Source organism: Lissotriton helveticus, chromosome 5_1, assembly GCF_964261635.1.
Source record: "Lissotriton helveticus chromosome 5_1, aLisHel1.1, whole genome shotgun sequence".
In the NCBI taxonomy this organism is placed as follows: Eukaryota; Metazoa; Chordata; class Amphibia; order Caudata; family Salamandridae; genus Lissotriton; species Lissotriton helveticus.
In genome coordinates, this window is record NC_136065.1 from 722,544,601 (window position 1) to 722,562,202 (window position 17,602).

Below are 17,602 nucleotides of genomic sequence, written 5' to 3' on the forward strand. Positions count from 1 at the left end.
CGCTCTGGACGCAGAACTGCAAAAGGCTGCTCTTCCTCCTGAATAGGGTGACCAAAGGGATACAGCCTATTAAAGCAGCGGAAAAGACTTACACTTGGAACCAAGATGGAATAAAAGCAAGAAACTGAGACAATATATATATATATTGTTCGTTATGCGTAGGTGCTGTTGAGCACCGACGGTGGAGCTGTTCGTCTAGCTCGTATCCAGATCCCACGTTGCAGGGCAAAATATCTTCTCCTCGGAAACAGTTATTTTGCCCTGTTCAGTGACTGTCCGAATAAAGCACCAATCTCCCTGTCACTAGGCTATCGTTGGTACCAAGGGCAGGGTAAGTTTGCCCTATTTTTCAGCAATGCAGTCCATCCCTACTAACCTGACTTTCCCTTTGGTGCACTGTACCTCTTACGGGGGCGCAAATTGTACCTTATCACTCCAGGCACAGCGGGGTCAGAGAACAAGGGGTCAGGCCAAAGGGGACCAAGGGGCAAAGGGTCGGACTCAGACAGGTCGGTGGATTGGGGCTCAGCTGGACGTGACTCAATCACAGGTGGACCAACATTCTGTAGCTCCTGGATGGCCTTAATTTCAGGTGGCACCGCCTTATTATTATTATTATTATTATTATTTTATCATGCGTTCTTATATAGCGCTCGATTACCCGTAGGCATCTCGGCGCTTGCCTTGGGAACCCGTCCTGGTTTTTCCCTGTGAGATACCCATACTGGGCATCCCCAGGGTGAAAGCCAGGCATCCCGCCGCGGGGGGCCGAAGTGGAGATTAAGCAAGCTAATGCCCAGAGCTGCAGAGTGTGAACCTGTGACTCGAGTAGGCACCGAAACGAGAATTATCGAGTCCGTGGATATTTGGGCTCAAGACCCTGCCGCGTCGGGAATTGAACCCTGGTCCCGGGTCTGACCTCTGCTTCAGGGTCTGCTGCCTCTAACCAGTGAGCCACACTTCTCCACACTATTCAGCACTGCATGACTCTCCTCCTCCATCTGTGCCCATGAGCCGGGCGTCTGAGAAAGGAATGAACTGTGGCACCTGCTCCGTCTCACAATCCCCAATCCCATCCGCGAGCCACTGGTCGTAGGGCAGCAATGGGTGATGTGTATCCAATTCTTCCTCCCGTCGACTTTCACTGCTGTCCTGGTGGCCAGAAGGACCTGCAGGGATCCCTTCCAGCAAGGCTCCAAGCCTCTCTTCCGCTAAAAATTCTGCGCCAGTATCCAATCACCTGGCCATATCTCGTGGCCCGGACCCTCTGGATGTTGCTGCAATGTTTCAGTGATCTGTTGGTGAATAGAACGCAAATTCTTCGTCAACTCGTAAGCAAGGGGTATTCTATGTCTGAGAACCTACGAGTTTGCGGGATGCCCCAAACATTTGCCGGGCTCCCAAACACATACGGGGACAATCGTATTCTAGAGTGAGCTGTGACTCTCGTACACATTAGTGCTAAGGGTAAAGCATCTGGCCACTGCAATCCTGTGCTCTTTCATCTTGGCCATTTTTAGCTTGAGAGTACTGTTGTACTTCTTGACCAAGCCTGCTGATTGGGGGTGGTTTGCTGCATGAAACATGTGCCTAATGTCCAACCCGTCGCACACCAATTGGATGACCTTGGCATTTAAGTGGTTGCCATTGTCACTCCAAATCAAACTTGGCAAACCAAAACGCGGGAAGAACTCTTTCAAGAGTACCTTCGTCGTCACCATAGTGGTGTTCTCTTAAGTGGGATAAGTCTCAATCCATTTACTGAATGCACAGACAACCACCAACACGTATTTCAAGTTATTGACTCGTTCCATTTCGATGTAATCCATCTCCTTAACCTCAGCGGGAAGGGGCTCATTCTTTGACAAACACTGCTTAGAAATCACTACATTGGGTCCTATGGTCATATAGACGCCATAACTTCTTCAAGTCTAAACCCATTAAATTCTCTCCACAGTTAGATGTCATTAAGAAAGGCGAATCTGCTGTAAAAGGACTGATAGTCAGGGCCAGTGGCTTAGAGATGGGGCTCACAACCAGTATACCTGAGAAGCCTACCGAAACGTTATTTTGGCCAGACATGGCTGTCCCAGGCACCAGTTAACGAGAAACAAAGCTATTCATTGCAGCTGCGTCCACCAAGAATTTCTTCGCTAAGCCCTGCAGATCAGCAGTAACATAGAATCCCCGCGGATCCACAAGGATCTGAACTGATCCCTCACCCTGCCCTTGGCTTTTCAAGCCGTGGGTAAGTCCCGTCACTTTGTCCAAATCATAATCATCATGGTAATACTGTCTCCCCCTCGGGCCATCAAAATAGTTCTGCTTAGACCGACCTGGCTACTCCTCTCCTTCCCGGCCAGCGCCATAGCCACCTGCTCCTCATCGTCGTCATTTGGACCCACGTCTCCTCGGAGCCTCAACTCTTTGTGACAGTGTCAGGCACTAACTACGCCAATGCCCATTCTCCTTACAATACATGCACTGGTTCAGCCCCACAGGCGTAGTATTCCTGCTAGTGTGTGGCAGCTGCCGGGACGGACCAATGCCCTGTCCTCTACCATTGCCCCGGGATGCCTGTTGCATCAACACCTTCGTCTTCAACTCCTTATTTTCCTTCTCGACCTTCTCCCTCTCTTCGTTCTCTCTGTGCTCGTAATACTGCCATACTTAATATTACCGATGGGGAGGAGGTAGTCCAAGTGCTTTTCAAAGCTTGCAACCGAGGCGCGATCTCAGGAAGCAAGTTCGTAACAAAACTGTTAACAAACAGCCAGACGCCTCCCTCCATCGACAAATCCTGTCCGCTACAATCCAAAAACACCCCTTCAAACCTAGTAAAAAATTAAGATACACTTTCATCTGGTGACATGCTGTTAACTTATCCCAGTCTACGCTTCTAGGTGGGATCAAGAAGTGCATATACGTGATAATTCGACCCGGCAAAGCTAGTATCTCAGCCTTAGGCTTCTTGCCAGGCTTCCTCTCTTTATCCCATGCCCTGATCCCACCCCAAGTGCCACCCAACTCCACTATGTGGTCCTGCGTGTGCACCTGCCGCCAAATGTCAACCGGCACCAGCAAACCGAAAAACATCTCAATATCGGCCAGCGTCATCACCGTCGAAGACACAGCCTCTGTCAACTCTTTGTAATAAGCAGTTGGATTTTTTTCTAGGGTTGGGCAACTGAGTCTTAAGAGACAAAACCTCACTCCAACTCCACGGAGTATAAACCCACTGTTCCTGGCATCGGGCCTCTATTCGCTGCCTGATGACTTGGTCCTGCCCATTCCGAAACTCTGGTATTTTGGGGTGGTAGATGGGATGCACTTTCCTCATCTGGAACTGAGACACTGCAATCAGGTTCTTTTGGATCGACCTGCTTCTGTATCTAATCATCGTGGTAACATTACTAAAAACATCATTAGGGGCCATGGCAGCTGGATACCCACTGTCCCGAATATCATAGTTAATTTGGGAGGAAACACCATTAAAACACTGCTCCCACAGCCCAGTCAGGGTAGCCAACATATGCTTGAGGGCATGCTGTTGCACGAATGGCTCATAATCTTTAAATACACTCCACACATCCTCCACACTGTAAATCGGACTCATGGCCCCCTGAGAGGCCTGGACAGCCACCAAACATCATCTTCTCTGCATCACCCACATCCGACCGAATTAACACTCGCCCCATTCTTTCCTTAGCAGCCTCTCGATCCCCATCATCCAGTCCCCGCACTGGTGTACCAGCATAAAACAAGGGCAAGGAAAGGAAGTGAGGGGAGGACACACTCGTACATGTTACAGGAACTGGGGACACCAATGTCTGTGTGGTGGGTGTGAGCAAGACCGGTAGGGAAGAGCCAAGTGCAATGGGCACAGCAGATAGGCCTAAAATTACTGCAGTCTCGGCCGATGGAGCCGAAGAGGAAATAAGGGGTGCTCCATCTGAAGCAGCTGAGTCATGGGAAGGGGAACCAGAGGCAGGAGCATGGGAGGCAAGGTGCTGGGACGGCGGGGCTGCTGCATATATACCCTTTGCGTGGCATAAGGAGGTGGCAGCCGCACATCTAACAGATCCTCCACAAAGGGATCGCCTTCTTCCCGTGTAACATAAGACTTATCACATTGCAATCTAAACTTCCGGTCAGCACACTCTACACCCTTCTCTATCTTCTCTCTCTCATATGCTATATCCTTTTGCGGTACTGTCTGCGTCTTCCCTCTCCAGGCCTCCTTCTCCGCTCTTATCCATCTTTGCTTAGCTTCCTTTTGCCATGCATGAAGATAGTCAAACATTGACTGCCTGCTTCTTTTTGCAAACAATTTATCCTGCAAGAAGTTCAATTTCTGTTCATCAAAAGTACTTGTCAAAGGCCTCTGTAACTCAGCGTTGCCCCTTGTATATTTGTGCCATAATGTACTAAACATAATAGGGCCAAGGCCGTGCTTCACATACATGTCAAAGTTTGGGGTACCTTCTGGAGGCGCATGCTGCCTCTCTTCCAATCGAACATCAGCAAAACAAGCAAAACAACAACGGCACCCCAAACAGCAGAACTTGCTAAAACAGGACATCTTCAAGATTAAAGAGAAACAAATTTGCTACTTATACCCGACAAGTGACTTCCCAATTCCATCCCACAGGTCCGTCCTCAGACCATACTGAATGCTCAAAGGCCAAACAAACGCTCCGCAGACCGCACCAGTTCTTCAAATCAGATTCTACATCACAGGTCCCAAACACTAGTCAAACCCCTGGTGTTTTCAAGAAAAAGCTAAATTCACCAAGTAGCCTAACAGAGGGTCCACAGACACCCTGTATCTCCAAAGCGATCTGCAGACCTACAAGATTCACAAAAAAGCCAAGAAATGGTCTCCAGACCATATCCAAAATTATTCAAGACGGCGCCATATTTACCAAGAATCAAGACAAACTCACTTGGTGCACACAGGTTGAACAAAGTTATTCTCCACTGCCGACTCTTCGGGCCAAACGACCAATTCCAAGGGATTCGCCTTTCTGGACCCCAGCTGGGATGACCACTAGACGAGGCACCGCCCAATCAGACAGGCGGGGCAGCTGCGAGTACTAAGCTCGGTCGTGTGGGGATCCCCGATCCGCAGGTCCGACTTGATGCGACCCCGTCCTCCACAACCGATTGCGGGCGGGGATGGGACACCCGATGGAGTCCCTGTTCGGGCGCAAATGAAGGAAGTGACCCAATTGGGGTCACCCGGGTCACTCAACACCACCTGTCTGCCTTCCCAATAAATAAAGTCGGTCAGACAGTAGAGAATACAAACCAGTTAGTTTATTACTAATACGCTGCAGCGGAGCCCAGTCTGCCCAGTCTCCTGAGATGCCTGCCAAGTGACTGACTCTCGTCCACACGGTAACACAAAATATACATTTCCAACACCTCTAAAGTCCCGCCCAAACTGGATTTTTCCAGCTCAGGTCATGGTGAACAAACAAGGCAAACCAGGATGAGCCGTGGCACAGGACTGGGTACATGCTATCTCGACCCCAAGGCCACTCAGCCAGTGTCTAACATTCTAAGATGTGGAAACGGGTTTACCTAATAGCAAAGGTATGCAACAATAGATCGTACATTCATTAGTGCAGCGAAGCATCAACCTTGAGTAATACAAGCTAGAGGTGCAGAGGCAGCCTTTCTGCTGAGGCAAGCCTTATAAGACAGGAGCTCGATCTCAGTTACAAAACGAGATGGCGGCAAGAAAGCTGGCGCAATGAATGCTATCTTAACACGGAGTGGAGCATAATTTTTGCAGTGGGAACACTTCAAGTCTGTGCATTACGGGAAGAACATTTAAAATCTAACACCTTAGTCCCAAACCCCTGGTTACACATGTGCCCTCTTCAGTAGTGTCCTGCCAGACAATGATCACAAGAGAGTGAGTTATGGAAAGAGCTCAAATTGCAGTCGTGGAACAAAAATAACTTATCACCGGGCAGGTTATTTCACGACTCGCAGCCTCAAGGGATCATCAATACAGATTCCTCCCTCCTGAGTTAGGTAGCTCCAATGAGCAATTTCACTATCCAAAAACAATGGTCTCCACAGGAGCCTCACCTCCACATGAATATACTGGAGCTGGTGGCAGTGGAGTTAGCTCTTCATGCCTTTCAGAAGCCAATCTGCATTAGGGTGGTACTTATTTTATCAGAAAACATGATGACCATGTATTATGTACAAAAACAGGGAGCACACACTCCGCACACACTCAGCACTGTTGTGCAAACCTGCACAAACAATTTAGCGTTCGCCATTCATCATCAAGTATACTTGATGGTGGAACGTTTCTAGAGGGGGACAATGGCTTAGCATATTGCCTCAAAAAGAGTATACAGCAAACCCATAAGTGGGAGATCAATCATTACTTCCAACAATAGGGCACACCAGAAATCAATCTGTTTGCCACATGGAAAATCGCGGAAACCCAAACCGTCAGCAGCAGTCCCTGGGAAATACCCTATAGATCATGGGTACTCACAAACTTTCTCTCAGGGGCCAATTTTACAGTGTGGTTTGTGTCCGAGGGCCGCACCGGTGGGGGTGGGGTCAGTGGGGAAGGGGCGGGGCTAGAGCAACAAAAAAACTGTGACCATGAGGTTGATCATAGGTCCCTGAAGCGGACGCCTTCGTCCACTGAGCCACCAGACCCGGCATAGACACACATCTCTCCCCCCTCTCCCTCTCCCTCTCTTTCTCTCTCCCTCTCTCCCTCCCTCTCCCTCTCCCTCTCTGTCTCCCTCTGACTCCCTGTCTCCCTCTGACTCTGTCTCCCTCTGACTCTCTCTCTCCATCTCTCTCCATCTCTCTCTGTCTCCCTCCCTCTGACTCTCTCACTCCCTCTCTTCCTCTGTCTCACTCACTCTGTCTCCCTCCCTCTGTCTCCCTCCCTCCCTCTGTCTCCCTCCCTCCCTCTGTCTCCCTCCCTCCCTCTGTTTCCCTCCCTCCCTCTCTGTCTCCCTCCCTCTCTGTCTCCCTCCCTCTGTCTCCCTCCCTCCCTCTGTCTCCCTCCGTCTGCCTCCCTTTACCTCCCTCCCTCGCTTTCCATCCCTCCCTCGCTTTCCATCCCTCCCTCGCTTTCCATCCCTCCCTCGCTCTCCCTCCCTCCCTCGCTCTCCTTCCCTCCCTCGCTCTCCCTCGCTCTCCCTCCCTCTCCCTCCCCTCCCTCTCTCTCCCTCGCTCTCCCTCACTTTCCCTCCCACACTTTCCCTGCCTCACTTTCCCTCTCCCTCCCTCTGTCTGCCTTCCTTTCCCTCCCTCCCTCGCTTTCCCTCCCTCGCTTTCCCTCCCTCCCTCGCTCTCCTTCCCTCCGTCGCTCTCCTTCCCTCCCTCGCTCTCCCTCCCTCCCTCCCTCTGTCTCCCTCCTTTTTAGGTTTCTCCTGGCGTAGCACTGCGCAGCATTGTTCGCGCAGGCGAAATCTTATGTTTTAGCAGTACGGGGCTTTGTCCCGCCTCTCTATTCCATTGGCTAGCTCCATAAATGGAGGTTAGCCATTGGAAGAGAGATCTGTCCGTCATTGTCGGAGCAGATTCGTGGGCGTTCCGGTGATTTTTACTCATCCCGCCCCTTTTAGAACGTCATTGCGGCGGTGGGCGGTGGTTTTTTTTTTTTTTCCTTCGAAGGTTTTTTTTGGTCATTTCTCCAGGCCGATCGCCGCCGGAAGAAGTCCAGGTGAGTGCTCCCCTCACCTCCCGCTGTCCGTGTGCCCGTTCCCGCCCCCCCTCCAGCTGTCCGTGTGCCCGTTCCCACCCCCCCTCCCACTGTCCGTGTCTCCGGCCCCACTTCTAAATGCTTGTTTCTGTTTTCTGTAGAGTCTCCTCTTCATGCACATTTTCACACAAGTGGACACACCACGCGACACTAGCGGTATCGTTATATTTGAAGTATACAAACACTTCTAAGCTTTGCCAGAACTAGAGTGCCTTGGAAATTAACAGGTTTTATTTTCTTTTTACAAATCTTGCGGCCCCTTTTAGAACGTCATTGCAGCGGTGGGCTAACTTCCTCCCTTTGATGTACAACTTCAGGAAAGTCAGAGCAAACTCCAAGGTCAGTGTACGGCCCCTTTTAGAGCACCGAGAGGTGGTTCCCGGCCATCCAATGGCAAGCCTCGTTTGACCCTCACTTCACAGTGAGGCGGGTGCGCAAAGGTGCATTCTGGTCTCTGCACTTATCTCGCCGCAGTTTCTCTCTGCCTTGTGCTTTCCTGCCAGTGGCGCTTCTCCCTGCCCGGTGGTGTGTGCTTCCCTGTCAGTGGCGCTTTTCCCTGCCCGGTGGTGTGTGATTCCCTGCCCGGTGGTGTGTGCTTCCCTTCCAGTGCCGCGTTTCAATTCCCCATTGTGTGCACTGCCCTGTCAGTGCCGCTTTTCTCCTCCCTGTCAGTGACGCTTTTCCCTGCCCTGTGGTGTGCGCTGCCCCTTCTCCCTGTCTTGTGATGTGAGCTGCCCTGTCTGGTTCCCTTCTCCTTGCCCTGTGGTGTGCACTGCCCTGTCGGTGCCCCTTTTACCTGCCCTGTGGTTTGTGTACTGCCATGTCAGGGGTGTTTGTTTCTGCTCTATGGGGTGCGCTGCCCTGTCCCGTTTCTCCCAGCCCTGTGGTGTGTGCTGCCCTGTCAGTGCCCCTTCTCTCTGCCCTCTGGTGTGTGTTTCTGTCAGTGCCGTTTCTCCCAGCCCTGTGGTGTGTGCTGAACTGTCAGTGCCGCTTCTCTCTGCCCTGTAGTGTGCGCTGCCCGATCCGTCTCCCTTCTCACTGCCCTGTGGTGTGCGCTGCTTCTGTCACCTGAAGGAGTGTCACTTGCCCGTCTTTCACTGCTCTGCTCGATCAGAGTGCCCCGATCTAGCATCTCTTATATTTTTTTTTCTCCAGCTGTCTCGTCTTCACTCTCACTAAACAGACATTTGTTTATTGCCAGTGCACATTCTTTAGATCAACTGGTCAGGGATATTCGCATATGCCTTTCCCTTGCTACCACTAATTCCGTATATTTGGTCAGAAAAATGTGGCAAGCACTAATGACACTGCTCTTCATAGCTCTTGCCTGAGCTGAACTACCATGGTTCTTTCTACTTCTGGTACTGACCATTCACACTCCTTAAAAGCTGCAACCATGACCAGATCTGTTCATACAACATCAGCAGTTAATTCATCACAGCCCAGCGCTTGCAGTCAAAGGATTTGGCCCCTGAGGGACTAGAATTTAAATATTTAAAGTTTCATGCCGAATACATGCACATTTTTAAAGAGGACAAAAGGCTTACCACATATTCATATTATGCAGCGAAACTATAATAATACTTGCAGACACCCCTTAATGGTCACAGTACAACTGTCATTTGTTACTTGCTAGAACTCCAGAAATCAGAAGTTATCTACTCTTCAGTACATGCCCACATAGCTGCAATAGCGACCTGTTTGCAAGACTGACAACACCAGTCTGTTTTTAAGAATCGTGTTGTTAAAATCTGTATGGAAGGTCTTAAGAGAGTAATCGCTCCTAGGTTACCACCAATCCCTGGCACATTAATATTGTCCTCACTCATTTTAGGTGGCCTTTTGAGTCCCTGCACTCTTGTCCACTGCAGCGCCTGTCATGGAAAGTGTCATTCTATGAAGCAGTCAACTCTCTTGTTAGAGTAAGTGTAAGACCCGGCTTCCTGGGCACCAGGGCACTCCGGGGTAACTGCGCTCCAATCGCATCAACTGGAGTGTTCCCTCACTGATGTCCTGGGGCCTCAGTACTAAGGGACCCAAAACTGGAAAAACAAGTACTCCTCTCCAGCACCTGACTCTCTCAGGGTAGCGAGACAGAGCAGTCCAAGGCTTACTCAAGGAGGTGAGGTGGGGTTAGACATTCAGAATACAGTGTAAACCGTACCACCAACTGATAAACTCAATGTCCAGTCAGTGCTTTACTTTTTATAAAAGAAAAGTACTTTAATACACATAAGATAATTATTCTACACATAAAACTAGGATAAACAGTGAAAACCAGAAGTCTCTACAACCCTCTGGGGCAGAGTTCTAACCCCAAACAGTATTATAGCGCCTAGACGCCAAGCACTATAAAAACACAGTTAACGTGAAAACACACAGTAAGCATTGCATATTACAGATCATGTTACACAGGGCTGTTCTCCTTCACTAGAGCCTTGATACCAAACTTTGTATTGAAAGGATATAGTTTCAGCATATGATGCGAAGTCAAATGGTCGTGATCAGCCCCATAACCTCCCACCCAAAGCAACAGAAGTGTCCTCCCATTGTGAGTGAGGACACCGCTCTAGTGGTGTCAGGGATCTGATCAAAGGTGCCGGATGTCTTGGCACCGTTTACTGGAGTCCCACTAGTCCAGTAGCCACTGGCTAGCTGAAGAAGGGTAGTGGCTGGACAGAGTGCCAGTTCACCCTGATACCCTCAGAGTTCACAAAAAGTAAGGTGGGGGTCTGCTTCACTGGCCTCTCTTCCCAGTTACTGCTTGTACAGGCTCCCACAGCGCAAGTGAGGAGCCTAGAGGGGATTTGATCTCACCTTCAAAGACTAGAATCAAGCATCCTCCTCTCTCTGGCTCTCGTCCTGTGCTGCAAGCTTCTTCCCACCAGCCTCTGTGATGTGCTGTAAGCTTCCTTCCCACACCTTTGGTGATGTGCCCCAAGCTTCCTTCCCACACTGGGCAGTTGTCTGTAATTTCCTTGGTCCAAAGCGAACGCTCCTCCAAGCCTTACAAGCAGCTGGTCCTTAATGACCGCAGTGAACAGAGTCTTATCTTCTGCCTTCACACCGCGGAGTCCGTGCCTGGCTATCTTCTCTGTCATAGCCCAGTCTTTGAACAACAGCTGACCACTCAGGCCAGACTTTTATCACCTCTGATTGATAGGCTCATCCAATCAGAGGGTCTGCCGCTTTCTGTATTCTGAATACACCTCCAATCACAGACCATTCACCACGTGTTCAATGCATGGGTAAAGCATGCAGCAGGTCCTGTTCTGGTATCGGGCTGTGAAACCCTCTAGAGAGGAATTTTAATTAACTCCAGCCCAGGAGGCCCTGACCAGTGGGGGAGGATTCTCTTCACACGGTTAGTGCAGCTAAACCCAGATAAGAGCTGAGTGTCTCCCCCAGCCCACCAGGCCTTTCCAAGGAAATAGGGAGGGGGACGGGGGAGCTGGGATGTCCAGCAGGACAGCTCGCATTCCTCACACTGGCTCAAATCACCATTCTTCCCCTGTACACCCACGGGCTCTCAAACACACATCAGCCAGACAAAGGCAACAGGCCCACAGGCATGGCAAACTGCACAGACTTGGTCAGGAGGGTGCCTAGGGACTCACCCCTCCTGACTATAGATTTATTGCTGCCACCACTGTCAGTCTACCACAGCCATAGTAGAGAGGGCAGTAGCCACTCTCTGAAAAATAGGGGTGCACTAGGCATGCCCCCTCGACCTCAGAGCCAAGCTCTAGGGTCTCAATCCATGTAAACAGGGAGACCCTCAGTGGACATGTATGATTGTCATGCTCACTGAGGTAGGGATCTAGAAACTATACAGTAGCTTTTGAGTGACTTGCCTGGTGATTAGCATAAGGCAGGGGAAGCACTCTCTCCAGAGACATGCAGGAGACTTCCCGTCCCAACATATGCCCTCCCCAGATCAGAATGGCCGGTACTTACTTCCCAGTGGGAGAAGACCAATCATCTGATTGGATAAACCGGCGGGAAAGTCCATCTGCATTACTGTGCTGTAAGCCTGCTTTATGTTCCACTGTAAAATCTAGTCCCTGCAGAGATATGGACCACCTGAGCAACTTTGGATTCTCACCTTTCATTGCCATAAGCCACTTGAGGGGCTTGTGATCTGTTTGAACCACAAACTTTGCACCAAACAAGTAAGAGCTGAATCTTCGAAGGGCCCACACTATGGCAAAGCATTCTTTTTCAACTGCAGACCAGTTCTGCTCCCTGGGGAGTATTCGGCGGCTGATAAAGGCCACCGGATGCTCCCTTCCCTTTTCATTGAGCTGGGCAAGACCTGCCCCAACTCCCTTGTCTGAAGCATCTGTCTGCACAATGAAGGTCTGACTGTAATCAGGGGCCTTCAACACAGGTGCATTGCATAGTGCAGTCTTCAATTCATCAAATGCCTTCTGACACTCTTCAGTCCAGATCACCTTCCTGGGCTGCTTCTTAGCAGGCAGGGTGTCCCCTGTGTCTGTGTCAAGCGCACAGACAGGCGTCAGCCCAGGGGTAAGTGAAAAGAGACAGGACAATCTCCCCAGCAGCTCTTTACACTCCACCTGCTGTTCAGGTGTCAGTTCAGAGGCAAGCTTAACTCCCTCAAGTAAAACATCCTTCTCATCACCTTGCAATAAGTCAGGGAGGGACTCACTCTCCTCTTCCAACTCTTCAGCCATTGCAAGTAAAGAAACCGTGTCATTCCTGGGAAGACACACCACCCTCTCTAAATGTACCTCCACGACCTGTAGGGGAACCAAGGGTGCCTTCATCGGGCCACCAGACATGCTGCTGGCCTGACAGACCAGGCAGGTATGGCAAAACTTCTCCACCTCCTGACCAACTCCTGGCCAGTAGAACAGAGGTGCTAACCTGTCCTTTGTCTTTTTGATGCCCAGGTCACCAGCTAGGGGTACATCATGGGCTAGCTGCAGCAGGGAATTCCTGTGCACCTGAGGAACCACCAACCTTTTGCTGGTTCCTGGCTCTGGGTCAGGAGGCTCACTAAAGGAGTCCATCTTCCCAAGCCACCTTGTGCTTTCCGACTACTCCAGTGGAGACCTGCTCCTGAGCAGTCGTCCGCAGGCCAACAAGTGTAGGACACTCAGCCTGTGCCTTACAAAACTCCTCACGGGACGGTCCTCCTGCCACAAACAGCTCCTGCAGCTCTGGCAGGGACCCAGACTCCAACACCTTATCCGCCTCTGGATGCTCACCCTCCTCTCCCACTGGAGCAGGCGGTGCATACACCAGGACAGGTGCCTTCTCAGAATCTGCCCTTAGTTCTTGTTCTGGCCTGTTCCCCTCTAGTGTCTCTTCCACTAGAGCGGTCCCCACTTCACTAGGAAGCAGTTTTTCAGTCTGTGCCCTAGTGAGCACAGCTGATGAAATCCAGGCCATATAGGCCTCAGGGCCTGGTACTAACCCGGGTTCAACAAGATCATTCCCCAGAAAGCACCCAGCACCCTGCTTCTCTCGCACCCCGACATTGACCATGGCCTTCCTGCCATTCACCCCTACCTGCACTCTAGCAAGAGGGTACTCCATGTCATCACCACTGGCTACAAGTCCATACCCCTTGGAACCAGGAATGATCTCTTCAGGTTTGAGATATTTGCGTTCAACCATAGACCTGTGGGCACCAGTATCCCTCATGGCAGGAACCTTCCTTCCATTGATACTTGCCACACTCATATACCCCGTTGAGTTAGGGTGAATATGCTTAAGGGCTTCTGGGTCAAGTTCCCAGATGTCCCTGGTGACTAAGTTAAACTCACTTGGGCCTCCCTTCATGTCTGCCCCCACTGAAATCACACTTGCTATCACGGGTGCCACTGGCACCACGTCCTTCACTGGGCAGTCTGGCCTTAAGTGTCCCTCTCGGTGGCACTTATAGCATTTAATCACCGTTGGAGTGAAAGGACCCTTACCTCCTTTCCCCTCCTGGTACTGACTAGAGGCCCCGTTCCCCTTAGACTCTTGTCCTGACTGAGAGCCTTGGGAACCCTTCTGGCCCTTGCCCTCTGGTTTAGGGCCAGCCTGCTGGGAGTTCTTCTCCCCCTTGGGTTTGGAAAGGGGTTGCCCCTGCCCCCTGTTCACTCTGTTGGCAAGCCACTTATCTGCCATCACTGCAAGTTTCTCAGGATCCCTCTCAGGAAGGTCAGACAAATACTGTCTGAGTGGGACAGAGCACTCCTCCCGGAGACGCTCTGCAATCATCACCTGATTTAGGGACTGGTAATCATTTGCTTCCATCCCTCTCACCCACTCATTCCAGTCTCTCACTATGTCATGGACCCAATTCTCAAAAGGAACCCCCTCTGCCTTCTTGTTCTCACGGAACCTCTGCAAGTACTGGGCTGGTTTCAACCCAAACCGCCTAATCAAAGCATCCTTCATGCACTCATATGTCAGACTGTCTTTCTCAGGCATCCTTTCAATCACTTCAGTCCCTTCCCGAGGGAGGCGACTCAGTAAAGTCGCTGCTTTGGACTGACCATTAAGACCTTGAGCCTTACATGCTAAATGAAAGGCACGCATCCAACTGAGAATATCAGTGCCAGGGACATACATGTGTATCAAATCTTTTGGTACCTTGGTGGTATTTTCCTTTCCCTGGGACTTTGAAGTGGATGCACCATCCACAGAGCTACGCCCTCTATCAGCTGCTAACTTGAGCTTCTCTTTCTCTAGGGCTATCCGCTCTTTCTCCAATTCCCTATCCTTCTCTTTCTCCTGTCTCTCCCTTTCTTTCTCCAGCATCTCCCTTTCCCTCTCCTTCTCTTTCTCCTGTCTCTCCCTTTCTTTCTCTTTCTCCTTCCAAGCCCACTCTTCCTGTCTGACCCTTCGCTGCTCCTCTTCTGCCTGGCGGGCCATCCTTAGCTTCCCCCTTTCAAACTCCCTTGCTTTCTCCTCTGCTAAATTCTTAGCTTCCTGGAGTTTCAGCTGAAGTTTAAGGGTCTCTGCTAGCTCAGTCCCTCCTAAGGAGGTGAATCCTGGGACAGGGGAAAAGGTAGTCCTGGAGATAGGGGGAGGTGAAAGTCTAGGGGCAGGTCTAGGGGAAAGCATGGCGGAAAGCCTTGGGGAATGCCTTGGGGCTGGTACAGGAGAAGCCTGCACTGACTGACTTGGCAGGCTTGTGGTATCAGTGCTCTCCAACTCTTGCACAACAGTGACCTCTTGCTCAAAGCATTTTCTCATGTGGCTAATCAGGTGTTCCCTGTCCTTAGACCTTGGGACCTTCCACCCCCTTTCAGCACACATTTGTTTTAATTGCTCCACAGTCAAGTTCTGCAATTCCAATTCCTCTGCAATGTTATCTGCCATTTTACATATAGCTTATGGATATCTACTGGAATTATCAACTGGCCTCAGTGTCCACTGAGTCTGAAGTCTAGTGATCCGTCACCGCTTGCCACCAATGTTAGACCCGGCTTCCTGGGCACCAGGGCACTCAGGGGTAACTGCGCTCCAATCGCATCAACTGGAGTGTTCCCTCACTGATGTCCTGGGGCCTCAGTACTAAGGGACCCAAAACTGGATAACCAAGTACTCCTCTCCAGCACTTGACTCTCTCAGGGTAGCGAGACAGAGCAGTCCAAGGCTTACTCAAGGAGGTGAGGTGGGGTTAGACATTCAGAATACAGTGTGTAAACCGTACCACCAGCTGATAAACTCAATGTCCAGTCAGTGCTTTACTTTTTATAAAAGAAAAGTACTTGAATACACATAAGATAATTATTCTACACATAAAACTAGGATAAACAGTGAAAACCAGAAGTCTCTACAACCCTCTGGGGCAGAGTTCTGACCCCAAACAGTATTATAGCGCCTAGACGCCAAGCACTATAAAAACACAGTTAACATGAAAACACACAGTAAGCATTGCATATTACAGATCATGTTACACAGGGCTGTTCTCATTCACTAGAGCCTTGATACCAAACTTTGTATTGAAAGGATATAGTTTCAGCATAAGATGCGAAGTCAAATGGTCGTGATCAGCCCCATAACCCCCCACCCAAAGCATCAGAAGTGCCCTCCCATTGTGAGTGAGGACACCGCTCTAGTGGTGTCAGGGATCTGATCAAAGGTGCCGGATGTCTTGGCACAGTTTACTGGAGTCCCACTTGTCCAGTAGCCACTGGCTAGCTGAAGAAGGGTAGTGGCTGGACAGAGTGCCAGTTCACCCTGATACCCTCAGAGTTCACAAAAAGTAAGGTGGGGGTCTGCTTCACTGGCCTCTCTTCCCAGTTACTGCTTGTACAGGCTCCCACAGCGCAAGGGAGGAGCCTAGAGGGGATTTGATCTCACCTTCAAAGACTAGAATCAAGCATCCTCCTCTCTCTGGCTCTCGTCCTGTGCTGCAAGCTTCTTTCCACCAGCCTCTGTGATGTGCTGTAAGCTTCCTTCCCACACCTTTGGTGATGTGCTGCAAGCTTCCTTCCCACACTGGGCAGCTGTCTGTAATTTCCTTGGTCCAAAGCGAACGCTCCTCCAAGCCTTACAAACAGCAGGTCCTTAATGACCGCAGTGAACAGAGTCTTATCTTCTGCCTTCACACCGCGGGGTCCGTGCCTGGCTATCTTCCCTGTCATAGCCCAGTCTTTGAACAACAGCTGACCACTCAGGCCAGACTTTTATCACCTCTGATTGATAGGCTCATCCAATCAGAGGGTCTGCCGCTTTCTGCATTCTGAATACACCTCCAATCACAGACCATTCACCGCGTGTTCAATGCATGGGTAAAGCATGTAGCAGGTCCTGTTCTGGTATCAGGCTGTGCAACCCTCTAGAGAGGAAGTTTAATTAACTCCAGCCCAGGAGGCCCTGACCAGTGGGGGAGGTTTCTCTCCACACAGTTAGTGCAGCTAAACTCAGATAAGAGCTGAGTGTCTCCCCCAGCCCACCAGGCCTTTCCAAGGAAATAGGGAGGGGGACGGGGGAGCTGGGATGTCCAGCAGGACAGCTCGCATTCCTCACACTGGCTCAAATCACCATTCTTCCCCTGTACACCCACGGGCTCTCAAACACACATTAGCCAGACAAAGGCAACAGGCCCACAGGCATGGCAAACTGCACAGACTTGGTCAGGAGGGTGCCTAGGGACTCACCCCTCCTGACTATACAGAGAGAGGGCAGTAGCCACTCTCTGAAAAATAGGGGTGCACTAGGCATGCCCCCTCGACCTCAGAGCCAAGCGCTAGTGTCTCAATCCATGTAAACAGGGAGACCCTCAGTGGACATGTATGATTGTCATGCTCACTGAGGTAGGGATTTAGAAACTATACAGTAGCTTTTGAGTGACTTGCCTGGAGATTAGCATAAGGCAGGGGAAGCACTCTCTCCAGAGACATGCAGGAGACTTCCCATCCCAACAGTAAGGGAATTTCAAACTTTGTTGGTTGAAGAGTCCTTCATCCATGTGCACTAGGACAGGAGTTCTTTGAACACATCCTCCCTTCTTACCAAAAGTATTTACTTTTCATGTTAATCAGTCTATCAAATTGCCTTTCTTCTTTCCATAGCCACAGCTGCATGTGGAAAAGGCTTTACATATTTTGGATGTAGAAGAGCCTTTATCTATTATGTTGATCGTACCAAGTCCATCAGAATGACCAGGCAACTATTATTTGTTGTGTTTCACCAGCCTTACTTTTGCAAACCAATCCCCAAAAAGGATCTTGTGGCCCAAATGTACTGTAAAATTCATCACACTTTATACCAAGAGCACAAAAAAGGTGTCCCATTTTTTTCATGCAACATCCCATTAGCATTGATTTGCAAAGCTGCTATTTGGACACCTGTCAATACTGCTGTGTGGACAACAAG

The 17,602-nt window shown here is 50.3% G+C and overlaps 1 protein-coding gene across 2 annotated transcripts in view; it reads left to right on the forward strand.

Moving 5' to 3' along the window:
* Positions 1 to 17,602, forward strand: part of LOC144754870 (PDZ and LIM domain protein 1-like) — a 395,047-nt gene that overhangs the window by 305,117 nt on the left and 72,328 nt on the right. The window lies entirely within an intron of this gene.